The sequence below is a fragment of the Sphaeramia orbicularis genome, chromosome 5 (genome assembly GCF_902148855.1).
Source record: "Sphaeramia orbicularis chromosome 5, fSphaOr1.1, whole genome shotgun sequence".
Classification (NCBI taxonomy): domain Eukaryota; kingdom Metazoa; phylum Chordata; class Actinopteri; order Kurtiformes; family Apogonidae; genus Sphaeramia; species Sphaeramia orbicularis.
The window spans coordinates 16,156,802-16,183,276 of NC_043961.1; the positions used below are offsets into that span (position 1 = coordinate 16,156,802).

Here is a 26,475-nt window from a genome sequence, read left to right on the forward strand (position 1 = left end):
CACTGTTGTGCACTGTTGTGCAAATAAGTGCATACTATTGTATGTTAACAATATTACGCCTTAGTTTATTATTTATACAAGTGAATCACAACTTAGAGATCACAGTGGATCTACAAATACACAAAATATTAAATAACAGGGAGAATATTAGTAAAATTCCACATACTTATCTTCAGACATTTCAGATATTCACATTTTTTGTAAAAGACTAGTCTGCAAATGTGCATATTTTTGTGTAAATTAACTTTTTTTACACTAAAACAAAGAGACAAATTTGCAGTTTTCATTATTTATAGTTTGTTATGATAGTATTTTACTGGTCTGATCCACTTTAGATTGAATTGACCTAAAATGATTTTAACATCCTTGATTGTTAATATCTTCAATGTAAATTTTTGCATCTGACAAATTCATCCTAGGGGCCGGATTGAACCCTTTGGCGGGCCGGATTTGGCCCCCGGGCCGCATGTTTGACACCTCTGGCTTAAGTGATTTTGGTTATTATTAAAAAAAAAAACCAAAAAAAAAAAAAAAAACATGGAAAATGGATAGATATCCGCTCTTAAATTAAACTACTATGAGCTATTTTTGTTGTTATTGTTATATTCCTCCAAATAAATGTACCTTTAGTTGTACCAGGGATTAAAAAGAACAAGAAATTGAAGAAAATAAGGGGTGGTTGAATAATTTTTTTCCGCGACTGTATCAAGTGTATACAATCTGATACAACAGCCCTTACATTAAATGCTACCTTTGTAGAGGTTATTACATGGAGTGTTTTTATTGAAAATGCTATAGGGGTGTTGATTTATGAGTCTTTTGGTGTGTTTGTGCCGCTGTTGGGAGTATATTATACAGAGGTGTGTTTCTTATTATACTTTCAATGAGGGTTGACTGAACGTCTCCCCATCTCATTAAAATGTAATAGGATTCAACAGCACCACAATCACAGCCATCAAAATGACCAAGCTAGAACATTAACTTCATATATTTACCTGCTACGCCTTCATCTATCCAACTGTACGAACACAGCTGAGATCCACCCACACACACTCACCATCCACTTGAAGACAAAGAGCGTCGTTAAGTAGTCGCAGGTTGTAATGACTCTCACGGTCACGCTTGGACAGGCTTGTTGAAGTATGATAAGTTGTTCTGGCATTTGGAAAGCTCATATGTCTGGGATGTGATCATCAGCCTAAACTGGATCATTGTTTGTAATGCCAGCCCAGGTTTGAAGTAATTGATGCTAATGGATCTAGATGGGACATCACATTTACTTGTTCTGAGGCTATTAATCATTGTTAGCCTCTTCCCTTTTTGAAAATTACACTGGAGCTTTTGTGTTAGCTTAGTGGGGAAAACATTAGCAAGATTTTTTCTTTTTTTTTTTTTTTTTTTTTTTTTTTAACTTTCAATACAAATTTGGTTTCGGATAACAAATTTAATGGATGTTTTGTTTGAAATGAACCAAAGTTTTAAGGATTCTTATGGATGTTTTATATCGAGCACAATGAAAATAAGGAATATCAAGTCCACAAAAATCCTTGCTTCTACGGAAGTATTGTAGTTCGGTTTTCGTCTTTATCTTAATAGCATAATCCAATCATCTGATCTTGATTTAACCCATAAAGACCCAAACTTCCATTGTCGAGCAAAACAATCTACCGATCTAAACAGTTTAATACCTGTTGACCCACTAATCACTTGTTCTGAGGCTATTAATCATTGTTAGCCTCTTCCCTTTTTGAAAATTACACTGGAGCTTTTGTGTTAGCTTAGTGGGGAAAACATTAGCAAGATTTTTTCTTTTTTTTTTTTTTTTTTTTTTTTTTAACTTTTAATACAAATTTGGTTTCGGATAACAAATTTAATGGATGTTTTGTTTGAAATGAACCAAGGTTTTAAGGATTCTTATGGACGTTTTGTATCGAGCACAATGAAAATAAGGAATATCAAGACCACAAAAATCATTGCTTCTAGGGAAGTATTTTAGTTCAGTTTTTATCTTTATCTTAATAGCATAATCCAATCATCTGATCTTGATTTAACCCATAAAGACCCAAACTTCCATTGTCGAGCAAAACAATCTACCGATCTAAACAGTTTAATACCTGTTGACCCACTAATCACTTGTTCTGAGGCTATTAATCATTGTTAGCCTCTTCCCTTTTTGAAAATTACACTGGAGCTTTTGTGTTAGCTTAGTGGGGAAAACATTAGCAAGATTTTTTCTTTTTTTTTTTTTTCTTTTTTTTTTTTTTAGCTTTTAATACAAGTTTGATTTCGGATAACAAATTTAATGGATGTTTTGTTTGAAATGAACCAAAGTTTTAAGGATTCTTATGGATGTTTTATATCGAGCACAATGAAAATAAGGAATATCAAGTCCACAAAAATCATTGCTTCTACGGAAGTATTGTAGTTCGGTTTTCGTCTTTATCTTAATAGCATAATCCAATCATCTGATCTTGATTTAACCCATAAAGACCCAAACTTCCATTGTCGAGCAAAACAATCTATTGATCTAGACAGTTTAATACCTGTTGACCCACTAATCCTATCAATCCATGTAAATAATTGGTGTAAAACACAGTTTGTCATCTCTTCATGGTCATCAGATATGACCCATTTGGACGTTCAGAGGCTCTGTAGTTACCGTGGAAACACTGTCATCTTCAAGGTTCCCGCAGGGTCTTCAATTTACAAATCTGCATTTAATATCTTAAAAAAAGCCTTGAAAAGATGTTAAATTTGCTATGGTAGGTCTTAAATTACATTGCCATAAATGTGTTTAAATGTAACTCTTAAATGTCCAAACTGCAAAGAAAGTAACGTTAGTCTTCTCAGTTCCACCCGTTCCAACTCGGCAATTTATATTGAAATTAGGAACCAATTATTGCTGACTTTGTCCTGGTGAGAAATGACTTGGAACAGTGGGAATCAAGGCATTGTAGAAAATAAATACATTTTCCTACATTATAGGAGTCATGACTTTTTGCCAGTATGGGCATAAAGCAGGTATTAAATTCTCTTCTAAGTAGTGTGAAAAAGGTTTAAAAAGTCTTAAATTTAACTGGTAGAAACCTGGAGGAACCCTGATCTTCTACAACATTGATTCACCAGTAAAACCCATGGAGTTGGATCAGAGACAGTGGATGCAGATACTGGGTTTATCTTCAGTTATTGATATCTTTCCTTTCACTGTTTTTGACATAATAACCTTTGAATTTGCTTTGAGCTTTTATGTACCTCTATATGATCAAGAAATTAATTAATTTTCAGTGAAAATTCAGAGGATAATATTACAATAAATGGTGATAAATCACTTTAGAAAGGACAAAAATTCATTTATGCTACTTTAATGGTAGCTCCCAAATGATTGTTTCTCGCTATTTAACCTATCTTAAGTGATTTATAATCATTCATTATAATATTATCCTCTTTATCTTGCATTTTTTTCCACTGTAAATCATGTATTTTTCTATATTTAATCCGCTGATCATGTAGATGTTCATTAACGCTCAGAGTGAATTCAAAGGTTATTATATTAAAACTGAGAAAATTAAAGAAAATGTGACTTTTTCAGTCAAATCTATCATTAACTGAACATAAACCCAGCGTTTCCGTCCACTTACATTGATCCAACTCCATGGGTTTTACTGGTGAATCAATGTTGTAGAAGATGACGGTGTTTCCACAGTAACTACGGAGCCTCTGAACGCCCAAATGGGTCATATCTCCTGACCGTGAAAAGACGACAAAATGCATTTTACACCAATTATTTACATGGCTTGATTAGAGCTGCAACCGATTAATCGACTCAAAGTGATCCAAAAAAATCATTCAACCACAATTCTACTGAATCAAAGCTTTGTTTCCTTCATTTCTCTGCTGATAAACATACAGGGGTTGGACAAAATAATTGAAACACCTTAAAAAATCAACAAAATATAATTTAATATGGTGTAGGTCCGCCTTTTGCGGCAATTACATCCTCAATTCTCCGAGGTATTGATTCATACAACTTGTGAATTGTTTCCAAAGGAATTTTAAGCCATTCTTCAGTTAGAATACCCTCCAACTCTTTTAGAGACGATGGCGGTGGAAATCGACGTCTTACTTGAATCTCTAAAACTGACCATAAATGCTCAATAATGTTGAGGTCTGGGGACTGTGCCGGCCATACGAGATGCTCAGCTTCATTAGAAAGTTCCTCATGCCATTCTTTAACAATTCTAGCTGTATGGATTGGGGCATTATCATCTTGAGGTGAAGGTGTTTCCATTATTTTGTCCAACCCCTGTAGGTTCCATGGTTGTGTTTCACACGGACACTTATTGTGACACACAAAGGTGCTTCAATTCAGGAAAACTGCAATAGAATATCTCCCTTCAATCAATTCGTGTCGATTAATCGAATCGGGACTTCTTGCATTGACTTCAAGCACCTAGTCGATTAATCGGTTGCAGCTCTAGTATTGATAGGATTAGTTTAGATCAGTAGATGGTTTTGGTGTACAGTGGTTGTTTGGGTCTTGATGGGTTAAAGTCTGTCTTACAGGGTGGGGAAGCAAAATTTACAATGAACATTTAGTTGTTTTTTCTCAGCAGGCACTACGTCAATTGTTTTGAAACCAAACATATATTGATGTCATAATCATACCTAACACTATTATCCATACCTTTTCACAAACTTTTGCCCATATGAGTAATCAGGAAAGCAAACGTCAAAGAGTGTGTGATTTGCTGAATGCACTCGTCACACCAAAGGAGATTTCAAAAATAGTTGGAGTGTCCATAAAGATTGTTTATAATGGAAAGAAGAGAATGACTATGAGCAAAACTATTACGAGAAAGTCTGGAAGATACTATTAAAGAAGAATGGGAGAAGTTGTCACCCGAATATTTGAGGAACACTTGCGCAAGTTTCAGGAAGCGTGTGAAGGCAGTTATTGAGAAAGAAGGAGGACACATAGAATAAAAACATTTTCTATTATGTAAATTTTCTTGTGGCAAATAAATTCTCATGACTTTCAATAAACTAATTGGTCATACACTGTCTTTCAATCCCTGCCTCAAAATATTGTAAATTTTGCTTCCCCACCCTGTACATAACTATCATTTATATTCCTACACAATTTGCTTCCATTTTTTTTATATTTTGAAGAACCATTTTTCCCTGACTACACTTCTGCCTAGCTGGAAACTGACTCTAGTGCTGTTTAATCCAACAGAGGCTGGTTATCAGTAAGAACATTCGGCTTCTATCTCTAGCGGGGCTGTTTTTGTCAAATGTGCTTTGGTTCTTCTTTTTAGACCCAGAGTGAACGCGTCCACACCTGCATGTGTCATAGAACCATGCCTTTGGTCCAGCCCCCCCATGTCGCCCCCCTCCTGCATCTGAAGGCAGCGGCTGTTTTTATATAGTAAATTACACTCTTCTCCAGCCTCTTCCACAACAATGCTTCTTTTGCTCTTTCTATTGACGGTTGGGAGTAGATGGATTTGGTGGGGGGGCTTTGGATTTTACCAGTGCTCCCATGCTCTCAGCACGAGTGGGGCCACGTCTATGGATGTGGACGGGGGACAGCCAGTGGCCTTACCGGAGTAAACATAACCACTTCAGAAATCACAACAGTAGCTTTGATCTCTGCCAAAATAATGCCAAAAAGACTTTGTTTGGAATGAATTCAGTACCTTAGATGTCTCTTGTCCACTTTGTTGTGCAGGCTCATATTTTGGAGAGGCCTGGGTGCTTTTATCTAACCTTCTATCGCGCCTTCAGATGAAAGTAAGTGGCGGGGCGACTCAAAAGCTTTTTTGCCATTTTGTAGTGGCCAGATTGTGATGACAAGACTCAAATCAAAGTTGTTTGTTCGTCAGTTCAAGCCATGTTTGGATAAAGTTAAGACTGTGTCCCCGTTCGCCGCTTATTACTGTACCTCCTATGCACGTCGACAAGTATGTTCGCACTAATGTACAGCCAAAAATAATTAAACTAAAGGTGCAGGGGAGGTGGAAGACATCGCAGCTCCAAGCTTTCATCAGTGATCTGTGATGAGCAACAGCAACCTGAGATAAAACTGACCGACAACAGGGAAGTCAATTAGCCTAGCGACAACATTAGTCACCTGTGAGTGACGGTTCAGAGATAACCACACGAGGCAGCGTTCTTTAGAAGGCTACTGAAAGGTAGCAATTTTGTAAAATATGACAATCTATGAAAATAAATTAGCGTCTTGGTCGTTGTCTTCGGCGTTGTCTTTGTCTTGGTCGTCTTCATCGTTGTCATGGTCATTGTCTTCATCATTGTCTTCGGCATTGTTTTGGTCGTTGTCTTCGTCGCTGTCTTCATTAGCAATTTCTTCGAACATCTTCTCTAACAAAACTATTAGTCGGATTCATTTCAAATTTTATATGTATCTTCATTGGGATAATTTCTACAAAGTTTGTTCGCAGTTTTGTGAAGTTTTGATTTATGCATTTTCTGCGAATTTTTTGAAATATTAAAAATGTGCCTTTACTTACAACGGTCCATCTTTTGATGGTTTATAACATGTTAATGGTTAGAGATATCAATATAGTTCCTACTGATCACTGATAGAAGTCATAAATGGACTTTGATTGAATTAGTTGAGTACCACCCACTTCTATTGATCTCCTGGATTAAGACCGTACAGATACAAGGACATTGGTCCTATTTATTTTTTTATATTTATTGATATTACAAGTGTTCGTATTAAAATACTTTTAGTTAATGTTTACTTATATCAAACCAAATCGTGCTACTTTAAATCTTAATATGTTTATACAGGGTGGGGAAGCAAAATTTACAATATTTTGAGGCAGGGATTGAAAGACAGTGTATGACCAATTAGTTTATTGAAAGTCATGAGAATTTATTTGCCACAAGAAAATTTACATAATAGAAAATGTTTTTATTCTGTGTGTCCTCCTTTCTCAATAACTGCCTTCACACGCTTCCTGAAACTTGCGCAAGTGTTCCTCAAATATTGGGGTGACAACTTCTCCCATTCTTCTTTAATAGTATCTTCCAGACTTTCTGGTAATAGTTTTGCTCATAGTCATTCTCTTCTTTCCATTATAAACAGTCTTTATGGACACTCCAACTATTTTTGAAATCTCCTTTGGTGTGACGAGTGCATTCAGCAAATCACACACTCTTTGACGTTTGCTTTCCTGATTACTCATATGGGCAAAAGTTTGTGAAAAGGTATGGATAATAGTGTTAGGTATGATTATGACATCAATATATGTTTGGTTTCAAAACAATTGACGTAGTGCCTGCTGAGAAAAAACAACTAAATGTTTATTGTAAATTTTGCTTCCCCACCCTGTATGGTCAATAGCGGTTTAACCCTTTAAACCCCAAGCCTAAAATGATCTGCCTGGACTTTTTATCTCATTTTGACAAAAAAAAAAAAAGGATAGAAAATATGCTGTGAGTGAGTCCATTTTCCCATTTTTCCAGATCTTTCTAAATCTAGCATTCATTTACAATTTACTGCAAGTAATAATCTTGCTAAAACAGCTTCTTCTCCATCTTCTAGTACAGACATGAGTGAAATGAAACTCTAACCCAATGAAACCTATAAAACCCAACATCTCAGGTTTCAGAAACCGTTGCAGTTTTTCCAGTTGCACAACCAGCCATCCAAACTGCACATGCACAGGGTGTGTCAGAGCTGACACATCAGGTTTTAAAGAGTTAATCTGCAGACAGCATATGTATCTGTTCAGACCTGTTTATTCATCAGTTCACGCCATGTTTGGATAAAGTTAAGACTGTCTCCCCGGTCACCGCTTATTACTGTACCTTCCATGCACGTTGGCAAATATTTTCGCACTAATGTACAGCCAAAATTAATTAAACCAAAGATGCAGGGGAGGTGGAAGACATCGCGGCTCCAAGCTTTCATCAGTGATCTTTGATGAGTAACAGCAACCTCAGATAAAACTGACCGACAACAGGGAAGTCAATTAGCCTAGCGACAACATTAATCACCTGTGAGTGACGGTTCAGAGATAACCACACGAGGCAGCGTTCTTTAGAAGGCTACTGAAAGGTAGCAATTTGTAAAATATGACAAGCAATAAAAATAAATCAGCTATTTTAACGGCAGAGACCAGATTGCATTCAACACACACCATAAAGCTCTAAAAAAGCATCTTAAATTCACATCTCCAGACATCTTGGATCTAATGTCCTTCCACTCAAACTCAAACCCACTGGTGTCGGTCGACTTATACGCAGCCCAGAAAATATAATTTAGAAGGACAGTGATTTGCAGAGTAAAAATGACTGCAGACAGCAAATTTGTCATCCCATCTATGAACTGCACTCACATGCTCAATTATTCTGGTGGAGAGACAGCGTGTTGTTTTTCCAGTAAGAAGCAGCGACAAACAAGAACATAAATCAAAGCGGTGGATTTACATGTTATGAGGAGTCTAATCCTGCACTTCTTTCCCACTTTGGCTGTTGGTGAATAACTCCCAGCTGAAATACTGGACACCAGACGGAGATGTATTAAGTGGAAGAAGTTGTCACGGCCATGTTTCTGAGTCAAACTGAAGAGGAATAATGAAGTGTTCAAATCAGTGAATATTAACCCATAAAGACCCAGAGCTACTTTTGTGTCAGCTCCTAAATACATTTTTCTCTATATTTAACCTTCCTGAAGTGATTTATCACCATTTATTGTAATAGTATCGTCTTTATTTTGCATTTTTTTCAGTGAAAATCATGTATTTTCCTATATTTAATTTACCAATCATGTGATGTTTTTAACCCTGTAAAACCTGAACCATTAAATCATTGACAGAAAATTCCAGTTGTTTGAAACAGGAGCCTTTATTGGTCCTTCTGACCAACCAAAAAAAAAAAAAAAAAAGTAAAAAAGTTTAAAATATCAATTTCCATGTATGAGTTTCAGTTTTGTATCATATTTAATACATTGGGTCTTAGTGGTCAAATATTATTTTTGAACAAACAAAAGCATAATATAACACAAACATGTCTAACAAATCTGTAATTCCTTTTCAAATTTGCCAAACTTCTGCCTCCTTCTTCATTAATGACAGTCTTGTAGTGTCACTGGAAAGGCCTCTGGTGAATGAATTCCTCTCCTTGGTGGATTATCCATCTATTGCATGTATCTAATTGTATACATCAGGTTTTTCAAGAAAAAATATCACACTGATCATGTAGAGGGCTTCAAAACTCATGTATCAAAAATGATACATTTGGCGTTGTAGGGTGAAGTGATTTATCGCCATTTATTGTAATATTATCTTTTGTATTTAGTGTTTTTTTCTCTAAAAATCAGGTATTTTTCTACATTTAATTTACGAATCATGCAGATGTTTTTAAAAGCTGAGAGTAAAGTTGAGGAGTATTGTATCAAAAATAGAGAAAACTGAAGAAAAAGTGACTTTTTCAGCAAAATCTCTCATTAACTGAACATAAACCCAGTGTGTCCATCCACTGTCATTGATCCAACTCCATGGGTTTTACTGGTGAATCAATGTTGTAGGAGATGAAGGTGTTTCCATGGTAACTATGGAGCCTCTGAACGTCCAAATGGGTCATATCTGATGACCATGAAAACATGACAAACTGCATTTTACACCAGTTATTTACATGTATTGACAGGATTATGTGTCGTTTCCACTATGTGGTATCGGCTCGACTCGACTCGACTCGGCCTTTTTTGCATTTCCATTACGAAAAAGGACCTGGAATCTGGTACCTGGTGCTACTTTTTTGGTATCATGTCCGCTGAGGTTCCAGGACTGGGGACCAGATACTAAAACGTGACATGTAAACACTGCAGACCACTGATTGGTCAGACAGTTTTCTCTGTGACCCGCCGTTTTACAAAAAAACAGATGCAGAAGTTGACAGTAAATATAGCGGTACATTAATCCACATGATAACAGCCCAAAACTACACCACGGTCGGTGGAGGAGATTCAGTCTTTGGTGGCTGACGTAAAAATTCAGACGAGACAACACGCAACGAGCGAGTTTATCAGCAACTCTCTGAGCAGACGCGCCGCATCCAGGTACTGTAAAGTCGGTAGTATCTTGTAACGGAAACGCTCTCCAGGAATACCAAGTCAAGCCGAGCTGAGCCGAGCTGAGTCGAGCTGGTTCCACGTAGTAGAAACGCGTCATTAGTGGATCAACAGGTATTAAACAGTTTCATCAGTGGATGGTTTTGGTCACCAGAGGATGTTTGGGTCTTTATGGGTTAAGGAAGAACAACTCATCGGAGGGGTCAGTGTATCTTTTGGTAATTGAATTTTCTTTTCAGAAACCAAAGAAAAACTAGTGGTTAAGTGATTTTCATTTTAAAATGGAGGAGTTGAAATTGAATTTCAAGGCATTTTTCTTTTTCAGTGTCAAAACAGATAAACCAAATTTATAAAACGGATTGATTTTCATTTTCTCTTTCTAATGACAAAAAAGACAGTTACTGCCTGACAGAAATGGAAAAACAGACCAAAAATGAGTGTTTTTTCATTGTCTGAGACCAGATGTTGTCATTTTCAAGGAAAGAGCGCTAATGCCTAAGTCACAAAGATTCTTACATACGGTAGGTTTGTACGAATCTTCCAGTTCTCATGAAATCTGGACATCGTAGACATGCTCCCTCCACAAATGTCTACAAACTTTCCTTTTTGTCATTAGAAAGAGAAAACAAAAATCAATCTGTTTTTTTTTTCTTTAAATTTGGTTTATCTGTGTTGACACTGAAAAAGAAAAAACACCTTAAAATACAATTTTAATTCATCTATTTTAAAATGAAAATCAATTAACCACTAGTTTTTCGTTTGTTCAGAAAAGAAAATCCAATTACCAAAAGCTCCACTGACCCAGCAGGCAGGAACTGTTTTATCTCTTAGTTTTCAGGGCTTTATTTCTTCTGTTCGTTCTTGTTCAAACTGACTACATCATTGGTTACTCACTTTGTCGGACCTCCGGGTCTTAAACCCCGCCCACGGTCCGTTTTCCTCCTCCCTCCTCCGTCGGGTTCTGCTTCCGTTGGAGCAGATCCTCATGAACACCAACCTTTGACTCCGTTTGTTAGACTTCCCTCCGTGGTGAACACGTACAAGTATGTTTTGACAGGGTTCTTTTAAAATGCGTTGTAATCCTCAGCGCCTGGGTCGTGTCCACAGGGCGAAGGCATTAACGCCGTCCGGGCTTTTCTCAGCTCCTGAACCTGAGCAAGGCGTAAACACCCCAAAGGCAACACAGGGAAACAAACGCTCACTGCTCATGCCTTCCATTTATTTATTTATTTATTTATTTCCACAGTAACACCTGGAATATTGGGACAGCATTTTTTTTGACATTATAAATAAAACAAATACAGACACAGATGAAATTTACTGTAGTGGAAGATTTTACAGCCTCTGAAAAACTGTTTAAACTCACACTATATGGACTAAACAAGGGTCTGGGATGCAAAACAATAATGATAAATGTCATGTATAGATATATTTCTATATTTTTATCCATAACAGTGATGATGATGTTAAATATTCTACCTTTAAAATATTTTTCATGCTCTGACTGTGAATACTAATTTCACTCCCATTTCACTTGAGAAAAAAAAAATTCTCCCATTAAACTTTAAGGAAATGTTGATGTTTATAAACTATATGGACAAAAGTATTAGGACACATGTCTACAGCTGTAAGATGTCCTGTTCATGATGATTTAACATATAAACATAGAATAGAATAGAATAGAATAGAATAGAATAGAATAGAATAGAATAGAATAGAATAGAATAGAAAAGCAAATAAATAAAAGTGTGCCGTCAAATATGTGCAAATTAGAGATATACGAGAAGGTAAAATATTAAAATAGTACAAAAATGTGCACATTTTAATGAGAAATAAACATTAATATTATGTATGTTTTTTATGTATGTATGTATTTATTCATTTATTTGTTTGTTTGTTTGTTTATTTATTTATTTAATTAGTTTAGTTAGTTAGTTAGTTAGTTAGTTAGTTAGTTAGTTAGTTAGTTAGTTAGTTAGTTAGTTTGTTAATTACAAACTATATGGTCAAAAATATTGGGACACATGTCTACAGCTGTAAGATGTTCTGTTCATGATGATTTAACATATAAACATCGAGTAGAATAGACTAGACTAGACTAGAATAGAATAGAATAGAATAGAATAGAATAGAATAGAATAGAATAGAATAGAATAGAAAAATAACAAAATAAAAGTGTGCAGTCAAAATATGGGCAAATTAGAGATATATGACAAGGTAAAATATTAAAATAGTACAAAAATGTGCACATTTTAATGAGAAATAAACATTAATATTATTTATTTATTTATTTATTTATTTAGTTTGTGAATTATAAACTATATGGTCAAAAGTATTGGGACACATCATGTCTACAACTGTAAGATGTTCTGTTCATGATGATTTAACATAAACATTAATATTTCCTTAAAGTTTAATATTAGATTTTTCTTCCTCAGTGAGATGTGAAGAAAGTAGATGGTTAGTTGTGGTCGAAAATTATTATTCATAGTCAGAGGACGAAAAATATTTTAGAAATTTAGAGGTAGAACATTTAAAATCACAGTCATGAATAAAAAAAAAAAAAAAAGAAAAATCAATGTTGAGAGAAATTAAGTCCAAACCATGTCTGAGGCATTTTGGAAGCAAAGATAACAATTTAAACCAAACTAACCAATGCGATGATATTTATCCCAATAAAAAACTATATTATGACATTTGTCATTATCAAAGTCACCTACTGCACATGTTACTTTATTCATTATTATTATTATTATTATTATTATTATTATTATTATTATTATTATTATTATTATTATTATTATAACTTTTTTTTGGTCATTTTCAGTCACCTGAAGAAATTTTTCAACTTTTTTAATTTTTCTGTTGTATTTGTTATTTATTGTCTTTTCCAGCTGTACATTTGAATATCCCTCTCTGGGGGATCAATAAAGTACATCTTATCTTATCTTATCTTATCTTATCTTATCTTATCTTATCTTATCTTATCTTATCTTGTTATTGTTTTGTATCCCAAAACCTTGTTAGAACAGAAACACCTGAATTCAACATGTCCACATACTTTTGTCCATATCTTGGACTTATTCCCAGGTCGTGTTTCACTCTAATGAATTTTGACACCGTGACTGTAAATGTCTGCTTAAAGCTTTATGAAGAACATCCACTTCCATATTCGACAGATGCATCAAACTGACCCTACAGTGCTGGTATTAATCTGTAGAAAAACATTAGGAACTGCTTTCTTAATAGAGCTTAAGCCTCTCAAATAGCTATTAGTTAAACTACGCTGGTGGGTTAAGACCAGATTTATGTTAAAAGAAATAATTAAAGGCTGCTTCTTAATTGACTTGTCCTGCAGCCAATATGACATATATTAACTGACCTTATAGTCCTCTTCATAAATCAGTGGGCCCAATAATTTTACATTTAGATCTCTCGGAGCTGAACTAATCAGTAATCTCATTTCAAAGTGGATTCGTCGCAGTTTTTGCAGCAGAGACAGGAGTGGTGTCTGCCTCGCTGCTTCAGAGTCTGCTGCGTATTATAGAGCAAGGTTAATTAAGGTTAATTCATCCAATTTGTGGAATATGTAAGGATCAATGTGATACCTTATATCACCTGTCTTTATATATTAATTGACTGGTCTATGCATGAAACGCATTCATGAATGGAATGAAAACACATCCACTAACACAATTAATAACATTTAGCAATTAATGACGTACAGTTTTCATTTTAGTGTCTTCAATAAACAGATAATAACCAGTGTTTGAATGTGTAGTTAAATGATCCTCACTTATTTTTTTTGAATATGTTCGGAAGCTGGTCTTCCCTGTAAACTCTGATTTTTTTTTTTTTTTTTTTTTTTACTTTTATTTTTTTCTTCCAATCTTGTGTTAACAACCCAATACCACTTCACTAGCAGCTTGTCATACATATATCATGTTTAGTGTTGTTTTATATGTCTTTTTTATTTTTTGTGTATGTTTTTTTCTACTTTATTTTAATAGCTTGACGGTGTTATTGATCCTTGAACATTCTTGTCGTAAGCTTTTGTCTGTGATTTTGTGTTCTTTCTTAAATTATGTATGAAAAGTTTAATAAAGAAATTGAATGAAAAAAAAAAAACTAAATAAATAAAAGATCGTCATTAATATAACTGATATTTTAATTCAGGGTTTTATCGCTATTTCTTTTTTTTTTTTTTTTTTTTCCAACTATATTTATTGAACATTTTCAATGAACACAACAGACATTATATCAATTCGTAACAGTCAATGCACAATCAAGAATGACATATCTGACTGTCAACACCCATCCCTTCCCACCCACCCAACCCACAGGCCAAAAAATAAATAAATAAATAAATATAAAATAAATAAATAAATAAGGAAAAACATAAAAGAAAATCAAAAACAGAAACCATAAATAATGATAAAGGAACTCAAATCGTAAAAGTGAAAAAAAAAAAAAAAAAAAGGTAGTATAGTACACAGAAATAACAGAAGAAAGGAAAAGACTACACATAATTTCTCATTCCCTCCTTTCCTCTCCTTTCCCCTCTTCTTCAGCTATGCAGAAAATACATTTTGGACTAAAATATTGAAAAGTCTCTGTTTTATTGCCATGAGAATGTGGTAACACGTGGACAGGTTGCCATAGTAACGCACGGACAACTCTTTACCGTTGTATGCATCACCCAATATGTATCTAAAGATCATTACTTTCTGAAAATTTCACTCAAATATCTGAATTATAAATAACTTAATAAAAAAAGGTGGTATTTTTGTGGTAACATGTGGACAGGGACTTTTAAACAACTCACAAATGTTCAAAGTCATAAATATCAACAATAATATTCACAAAATAATGAAAATCTAATACTTGAAACTTAACAATCCTCTGTATAATCAACAGATTTAATATATGATATAATTTTTAGCATCAAACTTGAACTATGGCTATGGTGTAAACAGTACAATCAATAAAATCGGTTGCAACTTTTAAAAAAGGATAACAGTTCCATAAAATAGAGATCTTTAGCTAAAAAATGAGCCCACTTGATAAATGATGTGTGCAAATTTACATTACAAACAAAAAATTAAGGATTTTATATTTTTTTAGTCAGTTTTGCCATTTGTAAATAAAACTATGTATGGTCATTAAAAAAAAAAAAAAAAAAAAAGTGTTTCAATTCAGTTCACACACAAAAAAGTAAAAAGCGCCGTGCAAGAATTCCAACTGAAAAAAAAAAAAAAGCCCAAAAATTAAAAATATCCTTAAGTTTTTGTTTGTAGTGTAGTTTTTCATGTTGATGCTCAATTTCATTTTATTTTATTTTATTTTATTTTGTTTTGTTTTGTTTTGTTTTATTTTATTTTATTTTATTTTATTTTATTTTATTTTATTTTATTTTATTTTATTTTAATTGTATGACCATGAAAATATGATAAACTCCATTTTACACCTATTATTTACATATATTAATAGGAATAGTCGATCAACTCTTATTAAACCGTTTATATCAGTAGATGCTTGAGGTCTGTGGTGGTTGTTTGGGTCTTTGTGGGTTAAAATCATGAAGCCTGTGTGTGTGTGATGTGTGTATTATTTACTGCTGATCGGTACCAGAACATCCCATTTACCATTACTACAATCGTCTTTAAGCACTAACAAGCTGCTATTGTTTGCATTAGTCGTCGGAGGTAAATGAGTACATCTGTGTCCGTATCACAGCAGCAGTAGCTTTGTAAGGCTGGGTGGTGGAAGGCATGATGAATGAAAGGTAATCTGATTACTACTGGACCTATTAAAACCCCTCATGTGTGACCCCACACAGAAAAGCCGCCTCTGCTTAACAGCGGGGCTGCAGATTGCTTTCTGCCTCGTATTAGTGGGAGTGTGTCACTATTGATTTCAAATGTTCCTTTCTTCTGTCTGTTTTTTAATAATACATTTAGCTCATGGACGACTTCCATTCATTTTCAGAAACACACAATTACCGGTGCAAGGCACAGAAGACGCTAATACAGTAATAATCCTCATTCTCTTCATTTTCTTCCTCTCAAGTGTCTCTTTTCAAGTATGGGGTTCCATGACAGGTTAATATTGTCTGCTGTCGGACAATTATATATATATATATATATATTATGACTATAAATAATGTCAATTCGAAATTTTTCTGTTTTAGAGCAAGAAACAGCATTAAATTATGAAAATATATACATTAACAAACTATCCTTTGACAACATAATGTGAATGTAAATATTTTCATTGGTGTAAAATACAGTTTATCATCTTTTCATTGTCATCAAATATGACCCAACTGGACGTTCAGAGGCTCCGTAGTTACCATGGAAACACAGTCATCTGCTACAACATTAATTCACCAGTAAAGCCCATGGGGTTGGATGAATGTGATGTTACCCATGATGCTCTGGTCAGTACCAGTACTTTATTAGTAATAAACTTATAGACTTACTATTCCTAATTCTCCTCTTCTTCATAAATGTTAGTATTGTGGATCTAAAACAATAACAGCTGACACAAAAACACAAAATGTGGCAGTGGACGGATGTGACATGGTTGTTACAGATCCCATCATACTGATGCTCGGCAGCCATGTCACTGTTTACACTAATGATCCCTGTGCAAAAACTAGGATCAGAATTATTTATTGTGTAGTTTATCATCATACTAAAGAGGAAGTAACAATATAGAATTGTTATTTCTTTATAAAAATGCTTATTATTAGAAAACTGTTGATTTAAAAAGTGACGTGTGACATTCTTAATGTATGTATTCACGTAACATAAGCAGGATGGATCAGCACCATACTCCAGATTGAACCTGTAAAAATAAAACATGTGATATGTAGGATAGAATCTGGTAAGAAAAATTGGGGAATCTAAAAAAAATAGAATATTTGTTTTTCAGGTAAATTCAGTTAAAATATAACTTGGCCATTTGTGACATGAAAATATAGCATTAATTGTGATGAAACTGGACATTTTTGAGCTGAAAACATAGTTCATATGACCATCAACATGTTGAACAGAACTGAAATCCTGTAAATTTGTAAAGTTCCTTTGGGGATTCACTTATATTGATTTCTTTTATGCACAAAGACAGAAATAAGACCTCTAAGCAAATTTTAGCTCATACATTTTAGTTTTGTGAACAAACAATACAGTTTCAGTTATTGTTTTTTCCTTTAATTATAGTTTTTATTTATTTCAGTTAACAAAAATGTTTTTTCAGTTCTAATTTTTGTCATTTCATTAATTTTTGTTAACAATAATAACTTGGACACACTGGGTTTATGTTCAGTTATTGGTAGATTTTGTTCAAAAAGTCACTTTTTGTCTTCAGTTTTCATATAATCTTTATATTTACTCTGAGTTTTTATGAACATCTACAGGATCAGTGAATTAAATAGAGGAAAATACATGATTTTAAACAGAAAGTACAGAGGATAACATAATAATAAATGGTGGTAAATCACCTAAGAAAGATTAAAATAGAAAGAAAAATTAATTTGGGAACTGCCACAAAAGTAGCACTGGGTCTTTATGGGTTAAATATAAAGTATGTACACTGAACAAAAATATAAACGCACCACTTTTGTTTTTGCTCCCATTTTTCATGAGCTGAACTCAAAGATCTAAAACTTTTTCTGTGTACACACAAGGTTTATTTCTCTCAAATATTGTTCACAAATCTGTCTAAATTTGTGTTAGTGAACACTTCTCCTTTGCTGAGATAATCCATCCACCTCACAGGTGTGGCATATCAAGATGCTGATTAGACAGCATGATTTTTGCACAGGTGTGACTTAGGCTGGCCACAATAAAAGGCCACTCCAAAATGTGCAGTTTTATCACACAGCACAATACCACAGATGTCACAAGTTTTGAGGGAATATGCAATCGGCATGCTGACTTCAGGAATCTCCACCAGAGCTTTTGCCTGTGAATTGAATGTTCATTTCTCTGCCATAAACCATCTCCAAAGGTGTTTCAGAGAATTCATGAAGAAGACTGTGCGAGGAAAATGGTGGTCACACCAAATACTGACTGGTTTTCGGACCCCCCTGGACCACCCAATACAGTAAAAGTGCACATTTTAGAGTGGCCTTTTATTGTGGCCAGCCTAAGTCACACCTGTGCAATAATCCTGCTGTCTAATCAGCATCTTGATATGCCACACCTGTGAGGTGGATGGATTATCTCAGCAAAGGACAAAGGAGAAGTGCTCACTAACACAGATTTAGACAAATTTATGAACAATATTTGAGAGAACTAGGCCTTTTGTGTACATAGAAAAAGTTTTAGATCTTTGAGTTCAGCTCATGAAAAATGGGAGCAAAAACCAAAGTGGGGCATTTATAGTTTTGTTCAGTGTAATAATCTTTGTATTTACTCTGAGCTTTTATGAACATCTAAAGGATCAGTGAATTAAATATAGGAAAATATATGATTTTAAACAGAAAGTACAGAGGATAACATAATAATAAATGGTGATAAATCACCTAAGAAAGATTAAAATAGAGAGAAAAATTAATTTGGGAACTGCCACAAAAGTAGCACTGGGTCTTTATGGGTTAAATATAAAGTATGTATATTCTGAAGGGGAAACAATCTTAGCCAGACATGTAAAGCCTCTGATGACCTCAACTCCAGTCCGACTGAGAATAAAACCCAAGAACCTTGAAGTTGTGAGGTGGAAGTGCTAACCACTACACCACCTCAGTCAATGTCTATTGTAACAGATTCTAACAAACTGTCCCTTTACAATATAATGTGAATGTAAATATTTTCATAATGTGATGTTATTTTGCTCTAAAACAAACAAAAACACTTGTATTTGTCATTATTTATAGGTTATTATACTACTATTTTACTGGCAGGTCCATATTGTCTGTCTGCCATCACATGCTGTGCAACATTAGTACATGAAGCAGGAGCGGAAACATGAACGCACCCAAAGGCTTTGCCCACATTTTATTGGAAAGGATTTTCATTCGGTTGCATTTATTTTATTATTTTTTTTTTTAATTATTATTTTGTTTATCGCAGCTTCAGCTGGATCCATGCTGCTCTGCTCTGTTTCAGAAGGGTTTTCATCGACAGTTGGTGCAATGTTTTTTAAAGCAAAGCACTTTTTTTTTAATGGTGCCGGTTCATTTTTATCCTCATTTTATGCCCTTGTTCACCAAAAATATGGATGGTCCCTGTTCCAACAGAAACCAGTCCAGGGCAGTTTACTGTAAAAACAGCATCCTGTTGTGATTTTGGCAAAAGGAAAAGAATTAAAGTTGGACAAAAAAGTAAAATGGTCAGATTTGTAAAGCAAGTGGTTCAGTATTTTTATAGTATAATGTGTGGATGTGTGAAACAGACAGACTTAAGGACTGAGCTACTTACAGAGATGTAGGAAGGGTGTCAAACATGCGGTCCGTGGGCCAAATGGTTCCAGAAGGGTCCAATATGGGCCCCGGGATGAATTTGCAAAGTGCAAAAATGACACTGAAGATTTAAACAATCAGTGATGTTGAACTTGTTTTAGTTCACGTTCCACATACAAACCAAAATGATCTACAGTAAAATAATAACAACCTATAAACGAGTGGCCTGGGTTTATGCATTATGTTAAATAAAATCATATAATGTTTAAACCCCCCCCCCCCCCCCCCAACACACACACACACACACAAACAAAACAAAACAAAACAAAACATAGATGACATGGCATAATATAAAAAAATACAAAACAAGTGGTTCCAGGCACAACAAACCCCGCCCCTCGCATGTTTTGTATCTTATTTTGGCATCGATCCAGCTGATGTCATCATGTTTATGCATGTGCTGATGTCAGCATATTAGTTGCCTCTATATATGTGCCAAGTTTGAAGTAAATTGAAACAAAATTGATGTTTGTATAAACATCTGAAATTTCACCCATTCTAAGTAAATGGGAGAAAAATGTTTTTAGAAAATTCATTAAAAAATTTAAACTTTGACCTACTTTCCCCAAAATGTAACCACATCTATTCAAGGTCACTGGCAATTTATAAACCCAATTTGGTATGAATTCAACCAATAGTTTTGCTGCTACAGACATTTGAAATTTTGCCCATTATAAATAAATGGAGAAAAAAAAAGATTTAAAAAAATCACAAAAAATTTGAACTTTGACAAATTTTTCCCAAATGTAAAAGGATGTATTCTGGGTCACTGGCAATCTATAAACCTAATTTGGCATGAATTCAACCAATAGTTTTGCTGCTACAGTGTTAACAAACAAACAAACAAACCAAACCAAAAACAATACCCCTTGCCTTCCCTTTGGGGGGTGGGATAATAATGACTCCAAATTTTCTTCTTGGTTTAAAATATTTACATTAACAAACTATCTGTTAACAATAAAATGTGAATAACCTAAACAAATATGAACAACCTGAAATGTCTAAAAAATTAAGTGCAGTTTTATCAATATTCTGCCTGTTATTAAATGTTTTGTGTATTTGTAATTATAATGTAGGTTGTAAGTGACGTGTGTAAATGATAAACTTAGGTGTAATATTGTTAAAATCGCTCTTATTTTTCTTAAGACATTTCAGGTTGTTCATGTTATTCAGATTTTTAAGTTAACATTGTAGTTGTAAACACTTTCACATTGTAATTTTACTTTTTTTCTACTGTTTTTTTTTCTCTGGTCCGGCCCGTTTGACGTCATTTTGGGCTGAATGTGGAACTTAAACTAAAGTGAGTTTGACACCCCTGCTGTAACAGATATGTCCTGACTGTGGATGAAATGGAAGGGCTGGGTGTTTTTGTAGGTTTCTCTGACTCTCCGCTCCGGTGGTAAATGTCAGCCACGTCTGCAGAACTTATCTTAAAGCAGAGCCGGTGCATCTTCATCTGCTGACTCTTCTCTGACAGCAGCCCCCAGGACACCAGTGATGATTTTATAACACCAGTAGCACCTGAGAAAGAAGTGTTTGTCCTCCACTACTTCTTTGTTGAAATATGATGTTGGAAAATGGATTATTTATCTGTGATGTTAAAGTGATCAGTGCTGCTGTGTATTTGTACTGAAACATACGAAAGTGCAGCAAAGGAGCACAGGTTTTTATTGCAGTTAGAGGTAAAATCAGTCCCTCTAGGATTTCGCAGGATTTTTTTTTTATTATTGCGACCTAAAATGCCTGATTTTGCGGCAGCTTTTCCAAAAAATTGCGGTGAAAGTTGCGATGATTTGAGGCTTCTTTTATTAAAGTCACAGGAACATGGGCATTTGCAAATTACCTAGAACAGTCTTTTTTTTCATTCATTTATTTATTTAGGGAAAACAGAGAATATTAGATTTTCAAAACAGGGAAACTTGAACAAATTCTACAACAAATGGCAACTGTTTATGGATTTTTTTTGAGACAATATAACCCCCCCCTCACGGCAACTACGAAGCCTCTGAATGTCCAAATGGGTCATATCTGATGACCATGAAACGACGATCAACTACATTTTACACCAATTATTTACATGTATTGATAGGATTAGTGGATCAACAGGAATTAACCCTTTCATGCACGAATTATGAAAACCTTAATAAAAAAAATTTTCCTGAGTGTTTTTATTCCTCTTTAGGCATGAAATAAACAATGTGATTGAACATTTTCTTCTGACAAATAAATAAAAATAAATAAATAAAATAAAAATAATCCAAAAAAAACAAACAAAAAACAATAATGAAAAAAAAAAAAAAAAAAAAAAAAATCTTATGAACCTATTTTTAATGAAGTTGCAAAAATGTCCACTCAGTTGGACACCATGTGTTTAATTTCTGATGCACAGAAACATGTATTTACTGATAAATTGTGTGAAAACTATGGGGAGGGCTTATGATTCTGGGGGTTTATGCTCAGGAGAGATCTACATAATGTTACCAATTCATGTTAGAAAAGATATGTAGTGTCTTAAAACTTTAATAAAGATATGTGTAAAAAAACAAAACAAAACAAAACCCCCCCGAAAAGAACAACAAAATCCATGAATATACAAGAGAACAGCTGTAGAATAGCTGTCCACTGTAGTGACCAGTATGCATGAAAGGGTTAAACCAGGCATGTCCAAAGTCCGGCCCGGGGGCCAATCACGGCCCGCAGTCAGATTTTCTACGGCCCACAGCTTGCGTTTTATATGGTATTATTTATGGCCCGCTTGGACTGTTGAACCGAGTACATGAATCATAAAAGGTTCAAAATGCAGTTTCTCCTTTCACCTCTTGGTGGCAGCACCACTTTAACTCTATCTGGCTCTGTGACTTTGCCGTGAACCTTTTTCGCTAATTTCTAACCATGGCGCCTGTAAATAAAAAAACGAAAGTTGACAGTGAGGGCCGCCACTTCCAGGAGAGATAGGAAGTACAATTTTTTTTCACTGAAAATCGAGGCGATTGTGTTTGCCTAATTTGTCAAGAGACTGTTGCCTTGTTTAAGGAATTCAATGTAAAGAGACACTAGCAGACAAAACATGCTAACGCATATGACAAGCTAGCAGGGAGTGAGCGCTCCGAAAAAGTGAAGCAAATTCAAGCTGCTTTAAACTCACAACAGTGACTCTTCATGTGAACCTGGGAGTTCAGTGAATTCACCACCAAGGCAGGCTACCAAGTTGCCAGGTTAGTTGCCTCTAACTGCTGGTGTTATGTACTTGTAGATGTGACACAAATATTACTTTCTGAAGGATTTTGTGAAAGACAAGAGTAAGAGTCATATGTTTTCATCTTAAACGTTAACAGACTTTGCATTACTGAGTAAAATATGAGTAATGATTACTCATATAAGTCATGTTTAAAATGAATGTGGGGTTAAGATTTTTATCAACTTGGATGTTTAAGATACTCCACACAGTTTGTTCTATGTTATCTGACTCCAGATGTGAAAGGAAGGCAGAATTGTTTTGTTTTTTTTTTGTTTTTTTTTAATTTGTTCACACCTGAGTGGCTTAGATTTGGTTACATTGCCATTTAAAAAATGATATTGTGACAATGAAAATAAAATTGTTGTAGAACAGCGCATTTATGTGTAATTTTTACTGTTTAAAAAATGTCTTAAGGGACTATTGGCCCCTGGCAATGTCCACATTACCAGATCTGGCCCTCTTTAAAAAAAGTTTGGACACCCCTGGGTTAAACAGTTTAGATCAGTAGATGGTTTTGGTCGCCAGTGGATGTTTGGGTCTTTAAGGATTAATTGTATCGCACTGGTCATACACAGGGCAATTCAGAGTGCTTTACAAAGGCATGGAAATACATTAAGTCAAAGTCAATTACAATGACATCATATAATTAACATGAAATAGGACAATAATTGATGATTTAAAGATAAAATACAAAAAAAATTATTGAAACAGAACAAGGTATTAGATGAATAAAAGCGCATTAAGAAAACAGTCATTATGGGTAAAATGCAACAACTGGATTTCCCCACAGGGATAATAAATCAAGCTAACTTTTTTTCTTTTTACCTTAACGCTAGCTGCCATTAGGCAAGGCAAGGCAAGTTTATTTGTATAGCACATTTCAGCAACAAGGCAATTCAAGGTGCTTCACACAGGACATTGAAATAAAAGAAACAAAAAGAAACACATTTAAAACATTATAAAAGAAATATGTAAAAGGTGATTAAAAACAGCGAGTAATAAATAAGTAATAATTAGCTTAAAAAAATGCAACGGCTAACATCAACACAAGACTCAACACAGATTTTGACACCAACTTCCCAGTATCTCATAAATCTTTCACATTGTGTTTGTTTTCACATCGATGTAAATGATGCGGAAAAGCCGTATCATACGCAACGTGATTGTAATTTCAGTTGTGAATTACAAGTATGAGCATTTCAAGGAGACGCAGCTGCATCGTTCAACAAAACCCCCTGTAATTCAACCTCTTTTCTGATACTTGTCTTGGATATCAACAATGCAAACAAATTCACAGGGAGGGGGATTTGTCCCGAGGCCATGCCAAAGGCTGTTTACTTCTAAAACACTTGGAATTTGTGGCTGCAAACGCTTCAGACACTTGTAACATATTCTCCACCTTCTTCTTGTTCTTTGCACCAAAACTAGAAGAAAGATAATCTGCATTTTGTGTATTTGTTTAACCCTTTAAACATGCTTCTGTGAGTTGTCGCCTGTTTCAGGTTCATAAAAGGTGCTGTGAGTATGTGCTTGTGTTCCTTTTCTTCAGTGTTTTTTTTTTTTTTTTTTACTGTGTGTTTTAGGGTCAAAACAGGGTGGAATAACAGAAAAAGACAAAAAGAGGAACTGAAATTTGACAGGTTTTAACTAAATAAGGTACTCAGAATGTACATCAATAAGAGATTTAAGATGTTGAACATGAACTGTGAACTGGAACACACTGAACAACAACAAGCAGTTGAATTTGGGCAACAAAAAAGCAACAAAATGAACCAAAACAGCTAAAAAAAAAAAGGTACAAAAATGAATAATAAACCAACAAATTAATAAGTAAAATGAACAAAAAAGCCACAAACTGAGCAAAATTGAAGAAAGAGTTGTAAAATTTAAACAAAATATAGAAAAATAAACAAAATAAGCAACTAAATGAAGAAAAAAGGAATGAAATATTTACAAAACTATAAATAACATGAAAAAATAAGCAAAAAAGTGACGAAAATGAGGTTAAAAAAAAAAAAAAAAAAAAAAAAAAGAGTAAAATAAGCAACAAGGATTTGAATTTTGAATTTTGGCCCAGTAGTTTTTGTTTTGGGCTCTTTTTTTCTAAATCAGTCCAGTCGTTTTTTGACACCTGGTTGAACTCCAAAAAGTAGTTACACGGTCTTAAAAAAAAAGCAACAACATGAACAAAAACAGCCAAAAAAAGAACAAAAATGCATAATAAACCAATAAAATAATAAGCAACATGAACAAAATAAGCTACAAACTGAACAAAATTGAAGAAAAAAATAGTAAAATTAAAACAAAATGTAGAATAATTAACAAAATAAGCAACAAATACAAACAAAATATTTACAAAATAATAAATAACATGGGAAAAAAAATATGCAAAAAAAGTGACTAAAATGAACTAAAAAAAAAAATTAAAATAAGCAACAAGGATTTGAATTTTGGCCCAGTTGTTTTTGTTTTGGGCTCTTTTTTTCTAAATCAGTCCAGTCACTTTTTGACACCTGGTTGAACTCCAAAAAGCAGTTACACAGTCAAAAAAAAAGCAACAACATGAACAAAAACAGCCAAAAAAAGAACAAAAATGCATAATAAACCAATAAAATAATAAGCAACATGAACAAAATAAGCTACAAACTGAACAAAATTGAAGAAAAAAAAAATTAAAACAAAATGTAGAATAATTAACAAAACAAGCAACAAAAACTAACAAAATATTTACAAAATAATATATAACATGGAAAAAATATGCAAAAAAAACTGACTAAAATGAATTTAAAAAATAAAATAAAATAAGCAACAAGGATTTGAATTTGAGCACAGTAGTTTTTGTTTTGGGCTCTTTCTTTATAAATCAGTCCAACTCCAAAAAGCAGTTACATGGTCTAAAACAAAAAAAAAAAAAAGAAAAAAAAGAAGAAGCAACAACATGAACAAAAACAGCCAAAAAAGAACAAAAATGAATCATAAACCAACAAAATAATAAGCAACATGAACAAAATAAGCTACAAACTGAACAAAATTGAAGAAAAAAATAATACAAATTAAAACAAAATGTAGAATAATTAACAAAATAAGCAACGAAAACTAACAAAATATTTACAAAATAATAAATAACATGGGAAAAAAATATGCAAAAAAGTGACTAAAATGAACTGTAAAAAAAAAAAAAAAAAAAATTAAATAAGCAACAAGGATTTGAATTTTGGTCCAGCAGTTTTCGTTTTGGGCTCTTTTTCGGCTTTTTAACACCTGGTTGAACTCCAAAAAGCAGTTAAAACTCAGTAAAAACAAAGTTAAAAAAACCCCCACTGTAAACAGTCAAAACAAAAAAACAACAAAACAGTGTAAAAAAAAAAAAAAAAATGCCCAAACTGTCTATTTCTATAGTGAGTCGGTTTCACTCACTGCTCTATGTTTTACCTCCCATGTCAAAGGGGGTGGGGTTGAACTGAGCATGCTCAGATGCCTATGGACAGAACCAGGTCTATTCTATCAGCGCATTTGTCAATTTTTCCTATTGAGCAAACGGTTGAATTTTAATGAATATTTAAATAAATCTATATTCAGAACATTCACCACAGACACGTCAGGGGTTAAAGGGTTAAATCTTCTTCTCCATATCATGAACATAGGACAGTGGTTCCGCTCATACTCACT

At 34.0% G+C, this 26,475-nt stretch overlaps 1 protein-coding gene across 1 annotated transcript in view; it reads left to right on the plus strand.

Moving 5' to 3' along the window:
- LOC115419505 (contactin-3-like) overlaps nt 1-26,475 on the plus strand; it is a 243,382-nt gene that overhangs the window by 78,538 nt on the left and 138,369 nt on the right. The window lies entirely within an intron of this gene.